The sequence below is a fragment of the Abramis brama genome, assembly GCF_963993115.1.
Source record: "Abramis brama genome assembly, chromosome: 2".
Classification (NCBI taxonomy): Eukaryota; Metazoa; Chordata; class Actinopteri; order Cypriniformes; family Leuciscidae; genus Abramis; species Abramis brama.
Window position 1 is genome coordinate 54,670,228 of NC_139964.1, and position 23,901 is coordinate 54,694,128.

Genomic DNA, 23,901 nt, shown 5'->3' on the forward strand with positions numbered 1-23,901 from the left:
GTTTACTTTCACTTTCATTTTAGCGTGTTTCTGGGTGGAGTGTGTCAATTAATGACGGAAGGGAGTTGTATTTAAAGGGAGCGTGTCCTACCTGAATCAGAAGCGTCATCCGTTTGTTTGCACATGAGGGTTGCCCGTATGAGTGATGGTTTACGGTGGAAAGACGGCTGCGTGTCAATCAGCTGTTTCATGTGTATGATGTCTGGTGCGTGACTGAAGCATTGCACTTCCAGACCAACTGTCGTGAGCTGTCCTGAAGACAAGGCAAAAACCGCTTATCCACTTATCTTGGTGTCTGGTGACCCGCGATACTCATTGGTGCCTTCAATACCTGCAAACGTGGTCAGTACCTTGGCGCCGCCATTACACACACGCACGCACCCACTCGCATAGCTTTTATATTCGCACATTCTGTGTGCTTAGTGTTTTGTTTATAATTGTTGTTGGCCGTTAAAAATTATAGATGCTGTTGATTTAATGTTGGTGATTTACCACAGATTTAATGAGATGTTCATCCAATGTTTTCTTTGTTCTCTCTTTTCTTTTTTTATGGACATTTTTGTGAATGAATGTGGACACGAATCTGCGAACGTGGATTAGCGTGATGCGGTCGGTTTCTGGCACGGGCCTCGGATCTCGAAGACCATGAGACCGCTAGTGTGAACGTGTGGTCATTTCTTATTTTGTTTTATTTATTTTTTGTCCATTTCGTTTTTCTGTGTTATTATGATTTTGAACATATGGAAGAATAAATATCCCTTGTGAAATGACCTTTAGTCTGGGATTATTATTATAATTTGTTGTGTAACCGGTGGTTATTTTTCTGCTATCCTGGGTTAAGTTAATTTTTGACAGGTTTAATCCTGTCTGGCGCCCGAAGGTTTTTTCTTTAAAATATTTATTTAAGTTAGGGCGGCTGCCACCGTTATAAAATAGAGACTAGTCGGTTTAAATGATTAAATGTTAAAATGGCTTGCCATACCAAGTATAGCAACAGAGCCTTCAATTTTGTTTAGGCTCTGATTGATAGTATCCAGTTTCGAGTCCAGATGGGAAATCATCTCAGTTTTAATTTGCTGCATCCCTTCCCAAATTTTTTGGAGGGAGATTGGATCATGAGTCATCGTGCATTGGGAAATAGTGTGGGAAAATATTCAACTAGTATTTTAGAAAGACCTCAGATACCTTAAATTATTGTCCGAAAATAAAAGTTGAAAGTATATCTCACATGAACCTTAGCTGACAAAAGTTTGAGCAAGCAGGCTTCAGCTTCTTAGGCACACTCACACCATAGCAGCCAAATATATTATTGTGTTTGTGTAAAATCTCTTAATATAAGAGCATTAAAAGAACTTCCAGAGATCAAGTGGGCTTAATTGATTGAGTCAGGAACCTCTCCAAAAGATAGTTGGAGGTCCTTGCATAAGAAACCAATTTAAAAAAAAGGAATGGAGACTTACAATGGTGGCTTTCACATTGGATAATAGCAACAAATAGACATACCCTTATGAGAAAGTTTATTCAAGTGTTTTATTAGTATACTTATTTTAAACTAAAAATAAGAAAGTATACTTTCAGTCTACATTTTATTTATTTCTTAAAAATATACTTTATGTACTTCTCAGAAATATACTTAGAAAGACCTCAGATACCTTAAATTATTGTCCGAAAATAAAAGTTGAAAGTATATCTCACATGAACCTTAGCTGACAAAAGTTTGAGCAAGCAGGCTTCAGTTTCTTAGGCACACTCACACCATAGCAGCCAAATATATTATTGTGTTTGTGTAAAATCTCTTAATATAAGAGCATTAAAAGAACTTCCAGAGATCAAGTGGGCTTAATTGATTGAGTCAGGAATCTCTCCAAAAGATAGTTGGAGGTCCTTACATAAGAAACCAATTTAAAAAAAAGGAATGGAGACTTACAATGGTGGCTTTCACATTGGATAATAGCAACAAATAGACATACCCTTATGAAAAAGTTTATTCAAGTGTTTTATTAGTATACTTATTTTAAACTAAAAATAAGAAAGTATACTTTCAGTCTACATTTTTTTTATTTCTTAAAAATATACTTTATGTACTTCTCAGAAATATACTTAAAATTACACTTAAGTGTACTTGACTTAAACTGAGAGAAAAGTCCAAGTATATTTGGCCTGTAGTTGTGCTCAATCTTTTGATCGATATATACTTAAAAGTATAATTAAGTATTCAAAGTATACTTGGTTTGTAGTTGTGTTAAGTCTTTTGATCGAGTAGCCTATTAAATATACTCTTTTTTTTACATAGTTTTTCATTTACAGTCTTATGAAACTTACATTGTTTGAAAATATTGATTAGAATATTGACATAAAACAGATATGTTTCTAATTCTGCGTATCTGAATTTGAGTAGGCTAGTCCACTGGTAGTGTATAGGAATTTACTCTAATTCTACTTCTAGGACAGAATCTCTGGATCAAAACACAGGAGAAGAAGCTGAAACAAGTGATAGAAGATTGCTCAATCAAATGTAAAATAACGTGATCATCAAACATTTAACATTGTGTAAATCAAAACTGCTTAATATTACCAAATGAAATGAAGCGTAACCCATGAGGAGAAAACGACTTGTTTTGATCATCGCTCTGAATCTGATCAAGGCATAGTATTTGACAAAAATTTGATTTTCTCAACTTTTGTTTAAAATGTTTTTATGAAACTTGCCAACATTCAAGTGTTGATAAAAAAAGCATGCATGAAGCTAATAAAATGTTTTTAAAATTAAAGTACAGTTAAAGGTATTTTTCAAGTATAAAAAATATCTACATTTGAACATAGTAGTATACTGCAAGCACAAAAATAGTATAAGTATAATGTTATGTTCACTTAAAGAAAACTTACAAGTAGGCTATACTTGCAGTATAAACTACTAAACTAGTAGTTTACTGAGAGTACACTTCAGTGTGTACTTAAATGTACTACTTGTATTAAAATAGTAAACTACTAGTATACTTATAAGTTCACTTGTTGTACAGATGCATTACAACTGAAACCTAGTTGTGTACTTAGTTTATTACTCTTACACTTATAGTACACTTAAACGTATACTTTTATATACTAAAAGTGGGCCAATTTAGTCCCAAGCAGTATTGAAATGGTACTTACAAGTTTACTACAAGTACACATTGATATTAGTATACTTACTGTACTACATAAAGTATACTTAAAAATATACTTGAACATTACTTAAGTATACTTCATAAAATGAACTTGAAGTATACTTCTTTTTTGTAAGGGTAAGGCACATTTGAATCCTTTACAAGGGGAAGAGTGTTCTTTTTTGTGGGGTTTCAGAAACGGTTTTTCATATTTTTATTGGTTGTTCATGGCTAAAATATTTTGTGTGTGTGTGTGTGTTAGGACAATTGAGTCATAGTTTTGGTTTTCTCTTTACAAATGGTTTATTTGTTTTTGTATCAAAATATAGTGCCTCAAACAGGGACAATTTTTTTGTTAATTTCTTGTTTGGCAAAGCTAAAATGGCAATTTGGCTGACAAGGAAGAATAAAACACTTCTCAGTGGAGGAATTGATCCTTTACATATGTTTAAGGCTTTGGTAAAAAGTACTTTTGGAGTATAATTCATTCATTTTATAAATTGACTCTTTTTTTTTGTTTTTCTTGTTGGGGTACTGAAAGTATTTTAGGTCAACCAAATGAAGAGAGTGGTTATGATATACTGTTATACATTGAAATTAATTATTTGCCTATTTATGTACAGTATATGCCTGTGTACGTTTTTTAAAGTAATGTTTAAGTCTTGTGTAATGTAATATGCATTGTTTTTTTTATAAGTATTTGTAAATTAAAAGAAGCTGTCAAGTCTCTCTCTCTCTCTCTCTCTCTCTCTCTCCATTTCACGTTGCGACTGCATTACACTCGGGTCAGCATTTTTTTTTTTTAATTATTCAACGGCCCATCGTCAATTATTCCTTACATAATCGTGTTTCTACAGGAATTGTTTAAATATATGGGCGACTCTCAGGAAATTTCTTCACTGATTGTTTTTCAGAGAAAAGGCAGAATAATTGTTTATACAACACTTTTATGCTATAAAATAATGGTTTGATTTTTCTGACATCATATGTATCGATAATAATACCATATTCATTTAGTTTAAGATTTTTATTAGAATTTAATTTTACTTTCTATTGACCTTGTCAGACTCAACAGTTATTGGGAGAAAATCAGTGTGCAATGATATTTGCTCGTGAAGACTGTTTAATCATTTTTGCACTGATCTTCAACCCAGTAACCCCAATTTTAATTGAACACCGTTGATAGTGTCTAGAGGTGTGGAAAGGTTTCCCTATGCTATATGGACATGCGCAGTGATGGTTTTCCCTCATTGGTCAGATGCTAGATTTACATTAAGGGGTCTAGTCCCACCGTGGTGCTTGATGTATTGGGGGGTAGGTTATGTGACTGTATTAGTCCGAGTAAATGTTTGATGTCTGGAGTGTCCGTGCCCTTTAAATGCCTCTCTGTCTCCTCTGAGAGTTGTATATGTACACACAGATGTGTGATATCTTATTAAAAGACTATGATATTTATTTGCTTGGAGACTAGATGGCCTTTGTCATTTGGATCTACAAACATTTTTGCAGAAGAATTATGAAGTTAACATGAACCCCGCAACCCTAGATTGTGATTTTAGACAGTTCATTGTGAAATTTAACAGGTTCATCAGAGAGATTTTGTGATGTTCTGCATCTGGTGCTGGTACCTCGGGGTTCTTATATTTGCACATTCACTCGTAAAGAAAAAGTGATCAAAGCTCAGCTGTACTTGAGAATCTCTCCCATGGGTATAATGTCAGTGATCAGAGGGAATGCTTTGAGTTGTTGTGAGTGAAGCTATGTGCCAGTTTGTTTGTATGTGAATGTAAAATGCATACAGCATATAGTGCAGACTAGTTCTGTTTACAGTATGTTTAGATGATGAACTCCTAATACATTTACAACAATATAATAACAGTAGACAGCAACAATAAACATAACAGCAACAGTATAAAGTAGCCACAAGCAATTACAGGGCCATTTGGACATTTGGCTTTTTCAAAGTACTCATTCAGTTTGGACTGGTGAATCTAGTGAACTAAGATGTTACATCAGGATCTGTTATTATGTTGTGTCTCTAGTATGAATAATATTTTTGTGGTTATGCTGTTAAAAAATTAATTGCCAGTTGTAAAAATATAAATACAAATCACAGCCTGGTCTGAAAAATATGTGATCCCATTTTTCTGAAGACTAGACTAGATTTTTAAGAGTAAAAATGACAAAAACAGTTAACAATATATTTTAGATTTCAGAAGATTGAGAAATCACAACACCTGTTTCAATCAACACTTGTTGTTAATATTCTCTATCAATTTCGTATACATTATCTAAAGATCCACTTGTGAATGAAATGAGCAAATTTCATTTGTTCTCTTTCATTTGATCAATATTGCTTAATAAAGCAGACTAAATTTAATTTTGGACTTTAATTAGCTCCAGGAAAACATGTAATGTACATAATGTTTGACTTTTCTCAAATGTACCAGCCTATTGTTGGCAGACATTTTCAATGCACAATGTAACTGGGATGATCTAGCTGACTCACTGCCTAAAATGTTGGCATAGCAATGCCCTTGTCAGCAGTGGTGTAGTCTAGTTTTTTGTAGTGAGTATACTGTAATATACCCCCCCCCCCCCCCCCCCTTCTGTGATATTCCCTTAAAATAACGTTTTAATAGATTTTATTATTATTATTATTATTATTATTATTTTTATTCATTTTACTGTGCAATTTCTTTCTAATTTCTTTGAGTTAGACCAAACTTTTATTTTGGTGTGTTGTAGACATTTGAGTTTCTGTGTGTTTAAATAAACTATTATTATTATTATTATTAGGCCTACTTGAAGTATACTCTACTGTGCAATAGTAATATATTTCTGTTATAATTTCTTCAAGTTATACCGAACTTTTATTTTGACAGGTTGTTGTAAAGACATAACAGTTTCTATGTGTTTGTATATGAAACGAATGAATGACTTTTATCAAATGAAATGGTGAAATTCTCGTGAAGTGACTCTCATAGCAGCTCTGCGATGAAGTGCACATGTAGTAGCTCATGTCTCAATACAGTGAAACGTTGAAAACACCACGAGCGTGATCACGCGTGCTTCAGTGTGTGTGTGTGTGTGTGTGTGTGTAGTGGAGCACACACTGAGCGCTCATTCATCCCAGAGACGCGGAGAACAATTGCAGTCTCTTTTAACTTTAATATTCACAGACACTAGTCCATATCGAGATTTGATTCATTGTACAGCCCTACTTTTGATTTATTCATTCAAAAATAGCCAAATTCGGTGACGTTCGCTTAGAAAGCTCCATTTGTGACTGGATTCCGCGATTCGGTGTCGCTTCGCAAACACAGACGGGGTGAATTTATGAATGAAAGTGAAAGTTCTGACACAAAACGAAGTTGTTACGTATCCTCACGATTTTTTAAGTGGGTATACGGAAATCCTTGGCCTTTTCTAGTGGGTATACGGCGTATACCTGCGTATCACGTAGACTACACCACTGCTTGTCAGGATCCACAGAGGCACACGATTTAAAATCTGCCATCTTTGCTCATAGTGGCTCACGTTACTTTGAACCAATCATATGAGCCATGAAGCATATGACTTGCAATAATAGGTTCCTTGGGAAAAAGGGAAATCACAAAACCAGCAAAGCTCCTCTATACTAAAATGTGTTGTATAATATTTAGATTTTTTCCCCCACTCTGTCTTGCGTAACCACTTACATGAGAGATGGGTCAAAGATCTGTTTTTAAGGTGGAGTGTCCTCATTCTCCCACACAAGAAAATGTTTGCAATGTGTACGTGTTTGGCAAACTTTAGCTACACACATAACCATTGCATGCAGTCAGATGTTTATGTAATATAAGCATGCACAAATGCATGATGGGAAAAACATATTTAGGGCCAAGCAGAGTTTTGTGACGTGAGGGTGAACTTTACTCCGGGTGAAGTTTGGTGGGAATACAAATCTTGTATGTGTTCTTAGTCTGACAGCCTGACTGGAAAGGGTTTGAAAAATAACAGAAAAAACATTTTTTTAATCATGTTTTGTCAGAAATAGGATCCAGTCCCTGAGTGACGCAGCACTGAGTGAAAGAAGGTCAGGATCATCTCATCAAGAAATCCTCATCACTGCAGTGATAATCAGTGTTCAATCTGTGGCACCAGTAAAAACCTTGCCACACTGAACCCTACATTCCCCTTGAGACTAAACATTCAACAAAGGCAATTTACATCCTGAATAAAATGCAGTAGTTCATGCTACAGCCTCTTAATTTTTTGTAATACTGGCTTCAATATTTTTGTAAAATGATGCGGTTGTTTTGCCTGAAGGCAATATGGCTATATTATTTATATTGTCCACTAAAATGTTCTTATTATACGTTCCTACTCTCATTCCTAGTGTCCCCCCGGAAGAGCTGGAGGAAGTCTCTAACATACATGCAAGAGCACAAATACTTGGCAGTGTTTTATGTACACCAAATAATCCATCTGGGGACCAAGGCATCAAAAGCATTACGATTAAGTATAGGTGTTATTGTCTCCCATTACCAAATGATAACTTATGGATATCAAATGGTAATTTCATGTCTTTCTAAATGTAATTTAAAATCAGTAATTACCCGTGTCAAAATTCAGATGGAGTTAAAAACCAACACAGACAGATTTACTGTCAGCTTAAAAAATCCTGTCAGCTAAAGATAATCGTGTTTTCTGGGCACAATTCAGAAGACTGATTAGTATAATTACCATATTTCATGTTTATTGGAGATTTATACATTCTGAGACTGCTGTGTTGACTAATGCTATGTTATTGACAGACAAAAATAAAGGAATTGCAAGGACTGCAAATGATGTCAAAATGCTGGTGCAAGATTAAAGTTTTAATCACAGGTCATAGTTCACTTGGACATAGTTTATGAAATGTGCTATATAAATAAATTTGCCTTGCCTTGATTGTTTTGTGACAATGGAAACACAGTCCTAAAAATGTATACAAATACAGGCAAAAGTAAAACCAGTGTACATGTGTATGTGATTGAGAAAAATTGCAGGAAAGAAATGGCAAATCAACAGTTGTACAGTTAAAAGAAAAAAAAAGAAAAGAAAAAGAAAATTTGGTGTTGCTTTTTCCCACTAATTAAGATAATCCACTAGCAATAGCCTGAGGCTTTGAGTGCTGCCAAGAAACACACAGACTGAAAGCCTGCAATAAACAGGACTAATCTATAGGATTTAAAGTTAAAAAACAAAACTGCATGCATTTTACTTACGCGAGTAATGCGACGTACTGTTGATATAAATACGCTACTGCATGACGCACTCTGCTACTTCAGACATCACAAGTTGCATAAGTTGCGCATTAGGCGCAAATAGACTGCATTTAGCCATTTGGCCGGAAGTTGTTTAGTGACCACTGGACTGATTTCACACACGTGTTTCAGACGCAGTCGCACAGAGGCATTCCTAAAGTGTCAATACTATGACGCAGTGTCTTGTTCCCTTCTCAGGGAACAAGGGTTACAGTCATAACCCGAGACATTCTCTTTCTCTTATTTCTCCATGCTGTGGGAAAATGATCTGTGCTATGTGTACTGTGTACATTTCTTCAGGCACACTATAGCCTATTTAGGAAAGACGTAGAAGTAATTGTTCAGTCAAAATATTATATATATGGTGCCTATGGGAGATTATTAGTGAATTGTGAACACATAAGATTTTTTTAATGTGAACTGTTTACACTTGAAGTGGTGTAAGAAACATGACAAATATGATAAATAATAATAAATGAATACATAAATAATAAAATAATAATAAATAGTTTTCCAACAAGCCCTTAGCAGCCATATCCCTCTTAACAGCAGAACATTTCTTAAAAATGTTCTTATCTTTTTTCTTTAGATTGTTCTTGAAGATCAAATTTAAGTATTTAAGTATTCATATTCCCACAAATGTTCTTAAAAATCATTGTATGTAAGTTAGGATAGCCTCCAACCTGTCTTAAATACCCAAATGTAAGATGTTCAATGAATTTACTGGGTTGTTTCAAATATTAAGCATTACAACATAACACTAGCAAGCTAAATATAATATTACTAGAATGTGGACGAGTACTCCGTGGAATGTGGAAGTGACACAGATCGATCATTTGCACAAATGATGCGCTCACTAAAGCTAGTAAGGTGAGCGCAAGAAAGACGGAGCACCTGGCCATTTAATCATGAAAGTGAAAGTATATATATATATATATATATATATATATATATATATATATATATATACATACTCACACAAGTGCTTCTGATAACATTGCAGGTCCTGTTGGTTATTGCACTCAGTCTTGGTATACGCACTTTCCTTTAGTTTTGATCCTGTTTGTTTACCCCTGTCAGCAGAAGTTCAAATGGGCATAACGTCCTTCAAGCACTTCCTCCTCCTCTTCCCCTCTTTTTACTCTTGGTCTCTGTTTGTCCTCTTTGTGTCTTTCACACACAAGCACATTCACCCCTCAGATCACACATCAACAGGAAACGCCTCACAAACTGAAAGCCCAGCACACACGCTGGTTCATCTTCACTCTCACAAGAGGACAACTGACTATCAATCACTCATTTCACTGATCCTGTAACAGCACTATAATTCCTTAATACTGACAAATACGGTCTTCTATGGATATGGACATGGCATGACAACTGATGCATGCACTTCTAATCGTAGTCATGATTAGAGTGAGGAACGTGCTAGTGAGACTCGACAAGACTCTAATTTCTTTAATATCATTAAATTAGGTGGAAATTAGGAGGCCACATAGCTGATGTACACCCACATAAATCTTAAAGGAGATAGGATCTATGGTTAATTGATTTAACAGCACATCTCGGTATAGTTGAGTGACTAAAAGCTGGATCATGGTAATTGGCATAGATCCAGAGCTACGATGTGCTGTTAAATGCATAATACTGTGCACATTTGACCTGTCTCTTTATATAAATTTCATAAATTTCACTATTCACTAAATATAGTCTACCTTTATGATCTTTGAAACAAAGGACTGATGGCGAAAGATGGCGGCCACGTGCAATTAGAGCTGAGACTCGGAGTGTGTATTATCTTTGGATATTTTGGCGTATAAATCACCAGAATGCCCCCATCGAGGAAAGGCCCGACACCGGAGGAGTTCGAGGAGATAAAGCTCTCTCTCCACTCCCTGTGCGGCGATGTGACTGCAGTTAGAGCGCAGCAGGAGCTGCTTCTGGGGCTACTGGAGGAGGTGAAACAACTACGCCTCCAGAACGCGGAAAAAGACCAGCGCATTGAGGATCTCGAGCGGCGAGTGGATGAGCTGGAGCAATACTCCCGTGTGAATGATGTGGTCATCACCGGCATCAAGATCAGGCCGCGCAGTTATGCGCGTGCGGTGGCCGCGAACAGCGGGGAGCTCAGCGACCAGGAGATACAGTCGGTGGAACAACAGGTTGCTTCCTACCTCCAGAGCAGGGGGATAGAGACGGACCTGGAGTACATCGAGGCGTGTCACCCACTGCCCACGAGGAACGGGAGACCACCAGCGGTCATTATGAGGTTTACCAATCGGAAAAAGAAAATAGCACTTCTGAAGCAAGGACGCAAACTGAAAGGCACAAATGTTTTCATAAATGAACACTTGACAAAGAAAAATGCTGACCTTGCAAGGATTGCACGACAACTTAGGAAACAAGGCAAGATTCAACAAACCTGGGTAACTAACTGTAAGATCTTCATCAAACTAAATGGGACACCGGAGGAAGCAAAAGTCTTAGTGGTGAAGAGGATAGAAGATCTTGACAAGTATTGACATTGATGCAGCACCTGGTATCAAAGTAGCTTGTGACTCACATCATCAAAATGCTAAACATACCAAGAATACAGACTACACCAAGTATTGATATAGACATGTTACAGAACATCCTACATCATCAACAAATGGACCTGGAAACGTGTGAGTATAAAGAGCACACCACAACAGAGACAGATACTGAGATAGACCCTGACAATAATTTTTTCTCTTCGATTGTTAAAAACTGCAATTATTTTACCCAAGAACAATATGAAAACAGTGTAAAATCAGAAGATAACCTGTCAATAATACATTTTAATAGTCGAAGCATGTACACTAATTTTGAGGCTATCAAAGATTACTTGGAACATTTCTCTCATCCATTTAGCATTATTGCAATTACTGAAACCTGGTTTAACGATGATAAAGGTATTGATTTCTGTCTTGATGGCTATGAATTAAGATATACAAATAGAATAAACAAAATAGGAGGGGGGGTTGCTTTGTACCTTCATAAATCTGTTAAATTTAATGTTTCAACTGATATGACCATAGCTGTGGATGGTTTATTTGAATGCATAACAGTGGAAATTCATAATGATAAAAAGACAAATATCTTCATGAGTTGTGTATACCGGGCACCTGGTTCAAGCATAGAAACTTTCAATGAGTGGATGGGTAAACTGTTTTCTACTGTGAGACAAAAGAACATATTTATCTGTGGTGATTTTAACATTGATTTGTTAAATCCAACCAAACTAAAAAACGTTGACGATTTCACTGACACAATGTATAGCTTGTCTCTGTACCCAACTATAACGAAACCGAGCAGAATAACGTCACATAGTGCTACAATTATTGACAACATTTTTACTAACATTATGGGAAATCAAATCATCAGTGGCCTACTTATATGTGATATCACTGACCACTTACCTGTTTTTACTTTGTATGACTGTAATCTCAAGAAAATGAAAGATACTATGATAAAGATCTCTAAAAGAAAAATTACTGAGGACATGATTCGTGCCCTAAACAATAGTTTAGCGCTCCAGGATTGGACTTCAGTTTACAGAGAATCTAATGTGGACAGTGCTTATTGTAATTTTCTAGATATCTTCATTTTCTTGCATAATAAACACTGCCCTGTGAAAGAATATTTTATAAAGGAAAAACATAAGAAAAGCCTCTGGATTACGAAAGGAATAATTAATGCTTGTAAAAAGAAAAACAATCTCTATAAATTGTTTATTAAAGTAAAAACAAAAGAAGCAGAACAAAGATATAAGAAGTACAAAAATAAATTAACTGATATTATAAGAACAAGCAAACGGTTATATTATCAAAAAAAAACTATATGAACATAAAAACAATATAAAAGGAACTTGGGATGTTTTGAATAGCCTAATCAAACAAGGATCCTCAAAGTTGACATATCCTGATTACTTTATTGATGAAAATGGTGAAGATTATAATATGAGTAATGTAGTAAATAAGTTAAATAATTTTTTTGTAAATGTTGGCCCTAAGTTGGCCGCTGATATTCCAGACAGTGGAGTCGAAAAATCAACTATTGAACGGAATTCTTTGTCATTCTTCCTCTCAGCTACAAATGAGCAGGAAGTGACAAATATTGTGTGGGAATGTAAAAGTAAGTCCTCCACTGACTGTCATGATATCAGCATGACATTGATTAAAAAAGTTATATTGAATATTGTAAAACCCTTAACTTATATTTGTAACTTGTCATTCCAGACTGGCTGCTTTCCAAGTAAAATGAAAATCGCTAAAGTAATTCCACTTTTCAAAAATGATAACAAACACGTTTTCACTAATTACAGACCAATCTCTCTTTTGCCCCAATTTTCAAAAATTTTAGAGAAACTCTTCAATTCTCGACTTGAAAAATTTCTCGAGAAACATAATGTAATTAATGATGGTCAGTATGGCTTTAGGACCAAAAGAACTACCTCAATGGCAATAACTGAAGCTATTGAAGAAGTCACTAATGCACTGGAGCAAAAGAAGTATGCAGTTGGTATCTTTATTGATCTAAAAAAAGCCTTTGACACTATTAATCACTCAATTTTATTAAAAAAGATGGAAAGATATGGAATTAGGGGATTGGCTGGGGATTGGTTAAAAAGTTATTTAACAGGGAGGTCACAGTTTGTAAAAATGGGTCAGTATTTATCAGATACTCTTGGTATTGTTTGTGGTGTCCCCCAGGGGTCAGTACTGGGGCCAAAACTGTTCAATGTGTATATAAATGATATGTTTAATACATCCAAAGTACTGAAATTCATTCTATTTGCAGACGACACGAATATATTTTACAGTAGTGACGATTATAATGAGCTCGTAAATACGGTAAACAGGGAACTAAAGATAATAAAAAAGTGGATGGACACAAATAAATTATCCTTGAATATAAATAAAACTAAGGTAATGATGTTTGGAAATTGCAACAAAATGTCTGAACAGAGAATAAGTATTGATGGTATCCAAATTGAAATTGTGAGTGAGAATAAATTTTTGGGAGTAATAATTGACAGTAAATTGTCATGGAAACCCCATGTCAGATACATAAAAACAAAAATCTCAAAAAGCCTCTCAATTATAAATAAAGCAAAGCTATACCTTGATGAAAATGCACTTCGTACTTTATACTGCACCCTGGTACTACCATATCTTACTTTTTGTGTTGAAGTGTGGGGAAATACTTACCAGAACACAATAAATCCTCTGGTTATATTACAGAAAAGAGCTGTGAGGATCATTCACAAGGTTGGATTTCTAGAACATACTCATAATCTGTTTACGCAGTCAAAGTTGCTAAAATTTGATGATCTTGTAAAATATTATACATCAATAGTCTTATATAAAGCATTTAACAAATTATTACCGCCTAACTTACAACGTTTTTTTAAAACTCCAGTGCGAGCTCATAACTTGAGAGGTTTTGGACATTTTTCATTACCGAGAGCCCAAACCACTCGTAAATATTATTGTGTGTCTGTATGTGGAGTGAAACTCTGGAACAAACTGGACTTGCAACAAAAGCAATGTCAAACTATTAATCAATTTAAACTGTTATATAAACATTGGGTCTGGTTAAAATACAGAGATGAGGGTCTTTAATTTAAATTGCTGTTGTATTCTGTCTCATAGTGTGAACATGTGCTCAGTGTTTCCTTACCATCGTTGGTATATTGTCCATTACCATCGTTGGTATATTGTCCATTACAATTGTTGGCATTGTTTATTTCTATTACATTGTAGTTAAATTGCTGTTGTATTCTGTCTCTTAGTGTTAACATGTGCTCAGTGTTTTCTTACCATCGTTGGTATATTGTCCATTACCATCGTTGGTAGCCTATATTGTCTATTACTATCGTTGGTATATTGTCCATTACCATTGTTGGCATTGTTATTCCTATTACATTGTTGGTATCAATTGTTGTTATAAAAATTACTTGTTACTTATGGTAACGCCACCATGATATAACATTTGTAAATAATCTGTGAGCAAAGTAACTAGGAAGCTCAAATATTAATCACTAAATGGGGAACTGGGGTGGGATTAAATAAGTTGTCTTCTTCCCACTCCCTTTCAGGCAGAATTTGATCGTCATATTTGAATATTGTATATTCTGTTTTTGTTTTTCTTTTGTTTTTTTTGCACTATATGATTTAACCATATTTTGTTTATCTTGTACTTTTTTTGTGCTATTGCCTGGAATAAACGAATTAAAAAAAAAAAAAGAAAAAAAAAAAGAAAAAAAAAAAGGACTGCAATTCTGATACCTTCAGATCTTTATGGTATCGTCAAACCTTTGTGAATACATATGTTGCATGGTTTGTTGTACCAGCATTGATTGGCAGGTTTGTGCCCAGAGGAAGTAATACCTCACAGAATGCTAGAAAATGGGGCAGCTCAGATCTCATGTATGACAGCTAACATGCTCTTGTGGCTATCACACTGATCCTGATTCACCTTGATCTCAATAAATCCTTAATGCAAATCTACAGGTACAGTAAAGTACTGACATAGTATCAATAAGCCACATCCAATTGTATAAGTTTTCATCATTAGGGCTGTTAACTAAATGTGTTTATATATATATATATATATATATATATATATATATATATATATATATATATATATATATTATTATTATTATTATTATTATTATTATTATTATTATTTATTTATTTCTGTTTATTTTTTTATTTTTTTTGGGCAATAGGAAGTTCAGAAAGTTTACTGTGAAAAATTATTTGGATTTATGAAGAATGATCTGAAACAATGTTATTTATCAGTTACCGGCCTTTACACATAATGTTTCTGTAAGGGTGGATTTCCTGCAGGGGTTCAGGCTGCAAGACTGCCGAATGACTAAAGAAACGTTATTAGCAAGATGGTAGAAAACTGTAAATTTCTTGTCTATTACCACCCACTGCAACTTACTGTATACCAGCGACGGAAATAAGTTACAATAGCTTAATATGTGGGAGAGTGTTGCTATAGAGAGTGACAATATTGTATTGCAATAGGTAGCACTTCAAAGTCTATACCAAATCAAAACTAGTTAGCACATTATTTGTAACTGAAAAGATTTAATGACAAAATAATGGTTATTGTTATACTTAAAATAGTTACAAAATAGATGTATGAGATGATAAAAACGTATAGCATTAATTGTACCCAGCAAAATGTTACCAGAGAGAGCGAGAGAGAGAGAGAGAGAGAGAGAGAGAGAGAGAGAGAGAGAGAGAGAGAGAGAGAGAGAAAAGAGGCAAAGGGAAAGAGCCCCAAGAAAGGGATCCACAGAATAAGAAGAGAGCCAGAGCATAAAAGAGACAGAGCAACAGTTACAATCTTCTTTTATCCTTTCCCTGACCATGTGACTTTAACCCAAATGTGAGACGTTCAAACTGACCAATCAGATAATTACAACTTCCCCCACCGTACTAAAGGTGTGACAATTCATAGACCCCCGAAGTACACACATCTTGGCCTACAGGCCTTGATCACTATCAGCCCCTCTGTGCCTTTGGGAACTCCAAATGGTCCTTGGGGTAAGAAAGAGGGGGTGGAAATCAGTAAAGCAAATGTCTTTGTTCATTTCAAATATCTTGGATTATTTCCAATCCTATATTTCACTCAAACAATTAAAAGGGGTTTGTTTACCATATACACTACCATTCAAAAGTTTGGGATTAGTCCTTTTTTTAAAATGTTTTTGAAAACATTATGCCCATATGCTCACCAAGGCTGCATTTATTTGATCAAAAATACAGTAAAAACAGTTACATTGTGGAATGTTATTAAAATTCAAAATAAGTGTTTTCTATTTTAATATATTTTTAAAATATAATTTATTCCTGTGATGGCAAAGCAGAAATTTCAGCAACCATTACTCCAGTATTCAGTGTCACATGATGCTTATATATATATATATATATATATATATATATATATATATATATATATATATATATATATATATATATATCTATCATGTTATATTAATGAAATTGCTTAGAAAGGCAGTAATAATTTGTACAAGGATTGCATGTGACCACATGCTTCTCTGTTGATGTAATAGAACAAAGAACATTTATTGATGTATGGATGTAAATGACCATTATATGTGTACGTGACAAGGGGGCCTCTGCCATAAGTAATGTGACCATTATATAATTAGTGCTTGACAGAGGGTCTTCTGCCTTCAAGAGTAGAATATAATGAACAAAGTCTAAACAATGATCCATGTATGGTTGAAAATATTTCCATTGGCCTAAGGGAGATAACAGTCAAAAACTATAAAGGAGGAAGGATGCCCTCCCTTCATTGTCACACTCTGCAGCCACTCTGTGTAATTGTATGACTGCTGGGCTTTTATTGCAAGAAAATAAACCTCATTAAAGACAATTGGAAATGTGTGTCTCCTTTTCAGTGATATTTTATTTGCCACCACACCATGGTAAATATTCATACCATCCTTTGACATGTTATGCATATCTGTTTCTGGAATGGGGATTGGAGGGCCAGGGCTACAATGATTCATTACCGTTCCCTTACTGAGTGTCATGCTGGTCTCATCTCCTCCTACTGCTACAACCTTTTTCAGTTCCAGAGTTGGAAATGTTTGCTACTTTGTCACGCCAGAGGGAATCCACCTCTTCCATACTACTATCCTCACCAGGCTGTCTCTCTCCTGTTCACCCCATGTTAGCCACAGAGAAGCATGAGTCTATAAAAAAGCAAAAAACCCTTGGATGATAGCCATTCATATGCTACACTCATCCGTTCAGCGGCTGGAGGCTGTCCTGAACTCCCCCCATGGATGCGCTGTCCTCACTCCAGGCCAACTACAGCCTCCAGACAGCAAAGAGAGAGAGAGAGAGAGAGAGAGAGAGAGAGAGAGATGTCCACCACTGTGTGTTACAAATTCCCCACTGTGCCCTCTCCATTCATCTTGTCGCCAAGTTTTCCATTTCCAGGGATTGAAAACAGGCACAGCGGGCGACACACTTTGGAGAGACTTTTATCAAATATCCAATGCAAAAGGTGATTTCGAAGGCCTCTAAAATATAAACATAATCAAAACTTTGTTGAAAAACCTGTTGTAAAAACTCTAATTCTAAACAGAACAGTATCATTCTAAAACTGTCCACCTTCAGGTTCTGGAACGCGTATTTTTGAAGTCTTGATTGCTATGAAACTGATTTTTAGAAAGTAAACGTAGGAATAACTTTTATATTGTAAATATAAAGCATCTTATCCATACATAAAAATATGAGTAGCCTAACAAATATGATACATCAAGCTTCTGAGGAACATTTATTTGTAAATCTCTGAATCATCGTAATGCATTGCATTATATATTTTGCCCCCCACAATAAAAACTAGAGCTTTGATTTTAGCTGGATTTTCATTAACTAACATTAACAAAAATGAATAAATACAGTAACAAATGTATTGCTAATTGTTAGTTCATGTTAGTTAATACATTAACTAATGTTAACAAATGAGACCTTATTGTAAAGTGTTACTGACACTGTTGTGAGATATAGAGTGACAACTGATATTTATATGGATTTTATGTAAGTAGTCTCATTAATTTACATGACAAGAATTTCATGATACTTTTAGCCATATAAATATTTGCACCTGCGCCAAATTGCTCAATTTGAGCCTCTGAATAAAGCCTCCGAGTTATTTTTTCCACCTCAAATGTGAACTCCATACTATCATGTAAACATCCACTGTAATGGACTATTTATTTAAACTCACGCGTACGATAAAAGGCAGTTGTCAAGTATGCTTTTAGAGTGAGGAGAGCAAATTATCTATAACTCTTTGTGGACTGAAAATCAATATGCAGACAGACAAAAGCCCCCTTTCAGTCTCTCACAGTCTCTTACTCAGGTTTACTGGCCTGCATTTTCTCAGTCTGTTATCAAGGACATAGATTAAAATGAAAATTATTTTTGCTAAATTAATTTCTCGTAATTGTAATTTAATCTCTCACAATGCAATATTATATCTCAAAATGTGACTATGTCTTTTAAACGTTATATCATAATTAAGTTTGATTTTTACACTAAGACAGAAATGGTGTCCCTTACGTAATAAACAGCAAGGAATAGCTGGAGAAGAATGTGCAAATCTATTAGTTTTTTCTGAACATGAATAGCATACAAAAATCTTCCAATAGTTGTACACTATAATGAGCATGTAAGCCTCTATAATAATACATTAATGAGACTATGGGCTTTATAGATCAGAGACTGATGTGCAGTGGTCAAAAAAAAGAATATAAACTTTATATTTAGTTTGAAAAGTATTAGAAGATTTATAAGAATACATGTTAAGGGCAGAAATAATTTTGATTATACGTTTTTCTAGATTGTAGATGTGTAAGGATTGCATATTCACACAACACTGGCAGTGGACTTTCTCTTTTAGATGTCAGCATTAATATCATCATCTGTGTGCTTCTGCATTTTCCCTCCGTCACAAATGACCATCCGTGTCAAAACTGACTTTTAAACCCTGTATGAAAGCAGTCTGTTGTCTAATGCAATATTTCATAGTACACTTGACGTTTCATAGCACTTGACGACATACTGTAGTCACAGTGAACGAATACATTACACACAGTATAGCACTGCATGTGTTTGAAGGATGTGTAGGCTACTACTGTACATCTCTCAATGTTTTTCAGACGAGGCAGTTTGAGATCATTTCATCATTAAACCTTAATATTGTTTCGTCAATCATTATTACATATTCGGGTCTTTAGCGACCCGGATCTATATCTAACACGGATGGATTTCTATATAATATAAAACTCTCCTGATATTAGAGTAACAATTACAGAAGAATAAAATAAAGCATATTTTGTTATCTTTTGGAGCTTGGAAGGGTTCAGTTTGAGCAGATGTTTTATACCATCATCACTGTCCTCATCAGAGATAATTTCCCAGTAGCCTACATTCAGCATCTGGCTCATATTCGCAATCTCAAACATATTCTCAAAACTATTTTCAACATCTTCAAAATCAATATTTTGATCGCTGACAGCTTCGTCAGCAGATCCACCATCAAGTGACAGTGACACTAATATTTGAAACGTCACTTCATCATTGTGTATAAGACATTGCCACCTTGTGGATAAAATGTTAATTGCACTTAAGTCATCAAATATTAAGTTATTGTTGTGCAGAAAAAAAATACGTACACTGTTACACACCTCGGGTTGTTACTCTTTAACATTTTTATAAAACGCACAGTTAAAAAGGAATGAAAAGAAATGAGAAATTGTAGGGGAAGAAGAGAAACCAAAAAAAAATGCATTAAGACAGTGAACCATGAACCATCAGTTGCTATGGTTACACACACACACAAAAAAAATCAAGAGCACCTATAGCAACCTTTGTGACTGTGACATTCACAAAGGTTGCTATAGGTGCTCTTGATTTAATGGTAGTCAGGAAGATGAGGAATGCATAGAATCATTTTCAATAAGAACACACATGTAACGTCTCAAGGTTGAAGATAACGATGAAGAAGAAGGATGCGAAGTCAAAGTACAAATAATAACCAAGGTTTAATTTTCCAACGTGAAAACAAACAGTACAGTGTGCTAGTGCACAAACATTGACCGACAACTGAAGAGTGACAAGGGAGAACTTAAATACACAGAAGATAATGGGTGACGACAGGTGACGGTGATGATGAAGATTGACTAATTAACTAAACACAGGTGACAGAACTGAACTAATGATGATGATGATGATACTAAAAACAAAGAAAACAAACAGAAAGTCCATGAAAAACGTGACAACACAGGAGATAGCAAGAAACAAGAAACACCACTTACATTAATCACATTAATTCAAATTAATGTAACACTGACGAGAACGGACAAAGAATAAAGGATAACTCAGGTTAAATGCATGGAACAAACCAAGGGAAGTAATGAGATAATTAATGAGACAACAGGTGAACAGAATTATTAATCAAAGAAACTGAGATAGGTCACAGGGAACAACAAAACACAACGTTACAGTGGCAATGTGACAAACCAGATAATGTTAAGCAAACACATTATTTACACATTGATAGAGTATCTTTATTTAAATTTATTTAAATAAATGCAATGGATAAAAACATCAAAATGGCTCTTTTCAAGGACTTGATTTTAAAATGTTGATTAAAATTCAATGAGTTATCAAAAAAAGAAAAAAAAAAAAGAAAAAAAGTACTGTCTCTCCCCTTCAGGAAAGATGTTTTAAATTCAGGTCCATCATTTCGTTGACTTTCACTGGGGCACCTGAATGAAAAATGACACCCTTCAGAAAGGATAGCATGTAATGCATCTTCTCCATTAGATATTTGCAGTGTTTTAGCCTAGTTTGTCTCATGAGCAGAAGTGCTTTTGTGGACATGCATTAAGATGGAGTATTCTGTTTGGAGGAAACACAACCGATCACATTCCACAACAAGAGTTTCAGTGTCACTGCTGTATAACTGTTACTCATTTCACCTTAATCTGTTCTAAAGTTAATAGAAAGGAAACAAGACGACAACATGAATTCCAGAATCTTTTATATGGCAAGGCTGCAGAAATCATAAGATAAGAACAGAGAAAATTAAATATCAGTTTGAAAGTCATGCATTCTATATTGACTTTTATATTTCATCTGCAAAACTCTTTTTTTTTTAAAGAAAATCAAAAAAGTGGATTTATTTTGAATGTTTAAAATTTGTTGAACAGATCTGATGTTACTGGTAGCCAAAGCATAACATTTTTTGTTAACTTATATATAATTAATTTAAATAAATTAAGGACGATAACTATAACGATAAAAATATAGATTTAAAAATATTTCCAAATAATTACACACCACAACTAACGGTAACGGCACAGAGAAACAATATAACTGAAATCACTTTCTCAGTGATTTTTCCAGCAGATGAACTATCAGAATCCATTCAGTTTTAAAGTGCTCAAGCATTTAAAGCAGTAGACAACATAACTGCAGTGTGTGCTTATAATATAACAGAATAATATAGCGCATTGGTGTGGACGCTAATATAGTTATCTTAGTCAGCATTCTTGGTGTGAAAGGGCATTTATTATGAATGGGAGAAATGGCAATGTGCAATATTGTGAAACAAGTCCTGCCTTCTAAATAAAAGAGCCAATCACCAAGAAGAAGAAGAAGCTCTGTTTCCCATCCTGACCTGCACATGTGGGATCCTAAATCTCCAACTTGAAGGTAATGGGTCAAACTCTTGGAACAGTGGGTGCCTATGATCTGAATTGATTTTCATGACTTTACTAAAACATCTGGATTGGTAGATTTGTTCTAATCCTATCAAGAGGTTCCAAGCAATTTACTCACAGTATTTAACATTTCCTAAATTATCTCTTTTATTTCCTCTGTGACATTTCCAAACCACTTCCTTTTTTTCACAATTCTAGTCCATTTATCCCACCTCAATTTATGATCTAGGATGACCCCAGGTCCCCAACACATTTGTACTCAATAAGCTCCCCTTTAGTGGTCACACTCACTGAAGACTCTTTCCTAAAATCTATACACATCTCCATAGTTTTTGAAGTATTTAGCTTGAGATTCAAAACATCACACCAAGAAATAAATTAATCCAAAACAGGTCAGTGACTGTCCTCATCCCCCTGGAGGAGACTAACTAATGCAGTATCATCTGCCAATTTAATTAATTATCAGCAGGGAATGTTCTAATACAGTTGTTTGTGTACAAGATAAACAACAAGGATGAGAGGATGCATTCTTGAGGGGAACTTACATTAGTGATTTGTTTATTGGACAATGAACCACCCACATACACCTGTTGAGCTGTATTTCTTAAAAAATCCTGCAACCACAGAATCAGTCCTCCATCTAGAGAGAACTCTGTGGCTAGTCTTTGAACCAAAATAGCCGGTTGGATATTACTGAAAGTAAAAAAAAATATATATAAAAAAAAAATATATATATAAATATAGCTGCGAGCAGCGATTACGGGCCCAAGCCGGTGGCACCGCAACCCCGGTGCCTTTAGTTACCTAAAGGCACCGGGGTGGCGGTACCGCCGGCTTGGGCCCTCCATCGCTGCTCGCAGCTATATTTATATATATATATATATATATATATATATATACATACATACATACACACACATACATATATATGTATATATATATATGTATATATATATATATATATATATATATATATATATATATATATATATATATATATATATTATTGTTCAAAAGTTTGGGTTCAGTAAGATTTTTAATGTTTTTAGGAGAAGTCTCTTCTGCTCACCAAGGCTGCATTTATTGATTAAAAATACAAACAAAAACAGTAATATTGTGAAATATTATTCCAATTTAAAACAGCTGTTTTCAATTTTTAAATATTTTACATAGTAATTCATTTCTGTGATCAAAGTTGAGTTTTCAGCATCATTACTCCAGTCTTCAGTGTCACATGATCCTTCAGAAATCATACTAATATGATGATTGATGCTCAATAAATATTCATTATTATTTTCAATGTTGAAAACAGTTGTGTACAGATTTTTTTTTTCAAAATGCTTTGATGAATGTTAAGTTCAAAAGAACAGCATATATTTCAAATATATATATTTTTAACATTATAAATGTCTTTACTGTAACTGTTGATCAGTTTAACTCATCCTTCATAAATAAAAGTACTGATTTATTTTATTTATTTCCCCCAAAAATAAAATTGTAATTATTACTAACCCAAAACTTTTGAGCGGTAGTGTTTAACGTTACAAAAGCTTTAGATTTCAGATAAATGCTGTTCTTTTGAACTTTCTATTCATCAAAGACTGTACACAACTGTTTTCGACATTTAAAATAATAATGAATGTTTCTTGAGTATCAATCATCATATTAGAATAATTTCTGAAGGATCATGTGACAGTGACGACTGGAGTAATGATGCTGAAAACTCAGCTTTGATCACAGGAATAAATAACAGTTTAAAATATATTAAAATAGAAAGCAGCCGTTTTAAATTGGAATAATATTTTACAATATTACTGTTTTTGTTTGTATTTTTAATCAAATAAATGCAGCCTTGGTGGGCAGAAGAAACTTCTCTGTTATGTGCGCGCCACAGACTGCACGCACGTCCGCTTAGAGTTCCGCCTTTTGCCTTCCGTCAATATTACGTTATTAGAAAAATATTTTTTTAGAGAATCGATTTTTTGACATTTGTGAATCGATTCAGAATCGTCCACGTCCGCATCGCGATGCATCTAAGAATACATTTTTTCTCCCACCCCTAGATTTCATACAACAGGTTAATAAACAGTTACAATTAAGTCACTTACATTTTAGATTCAATGTTGACTGTTTTTGTTCTGTTTCAGCAGCGAAA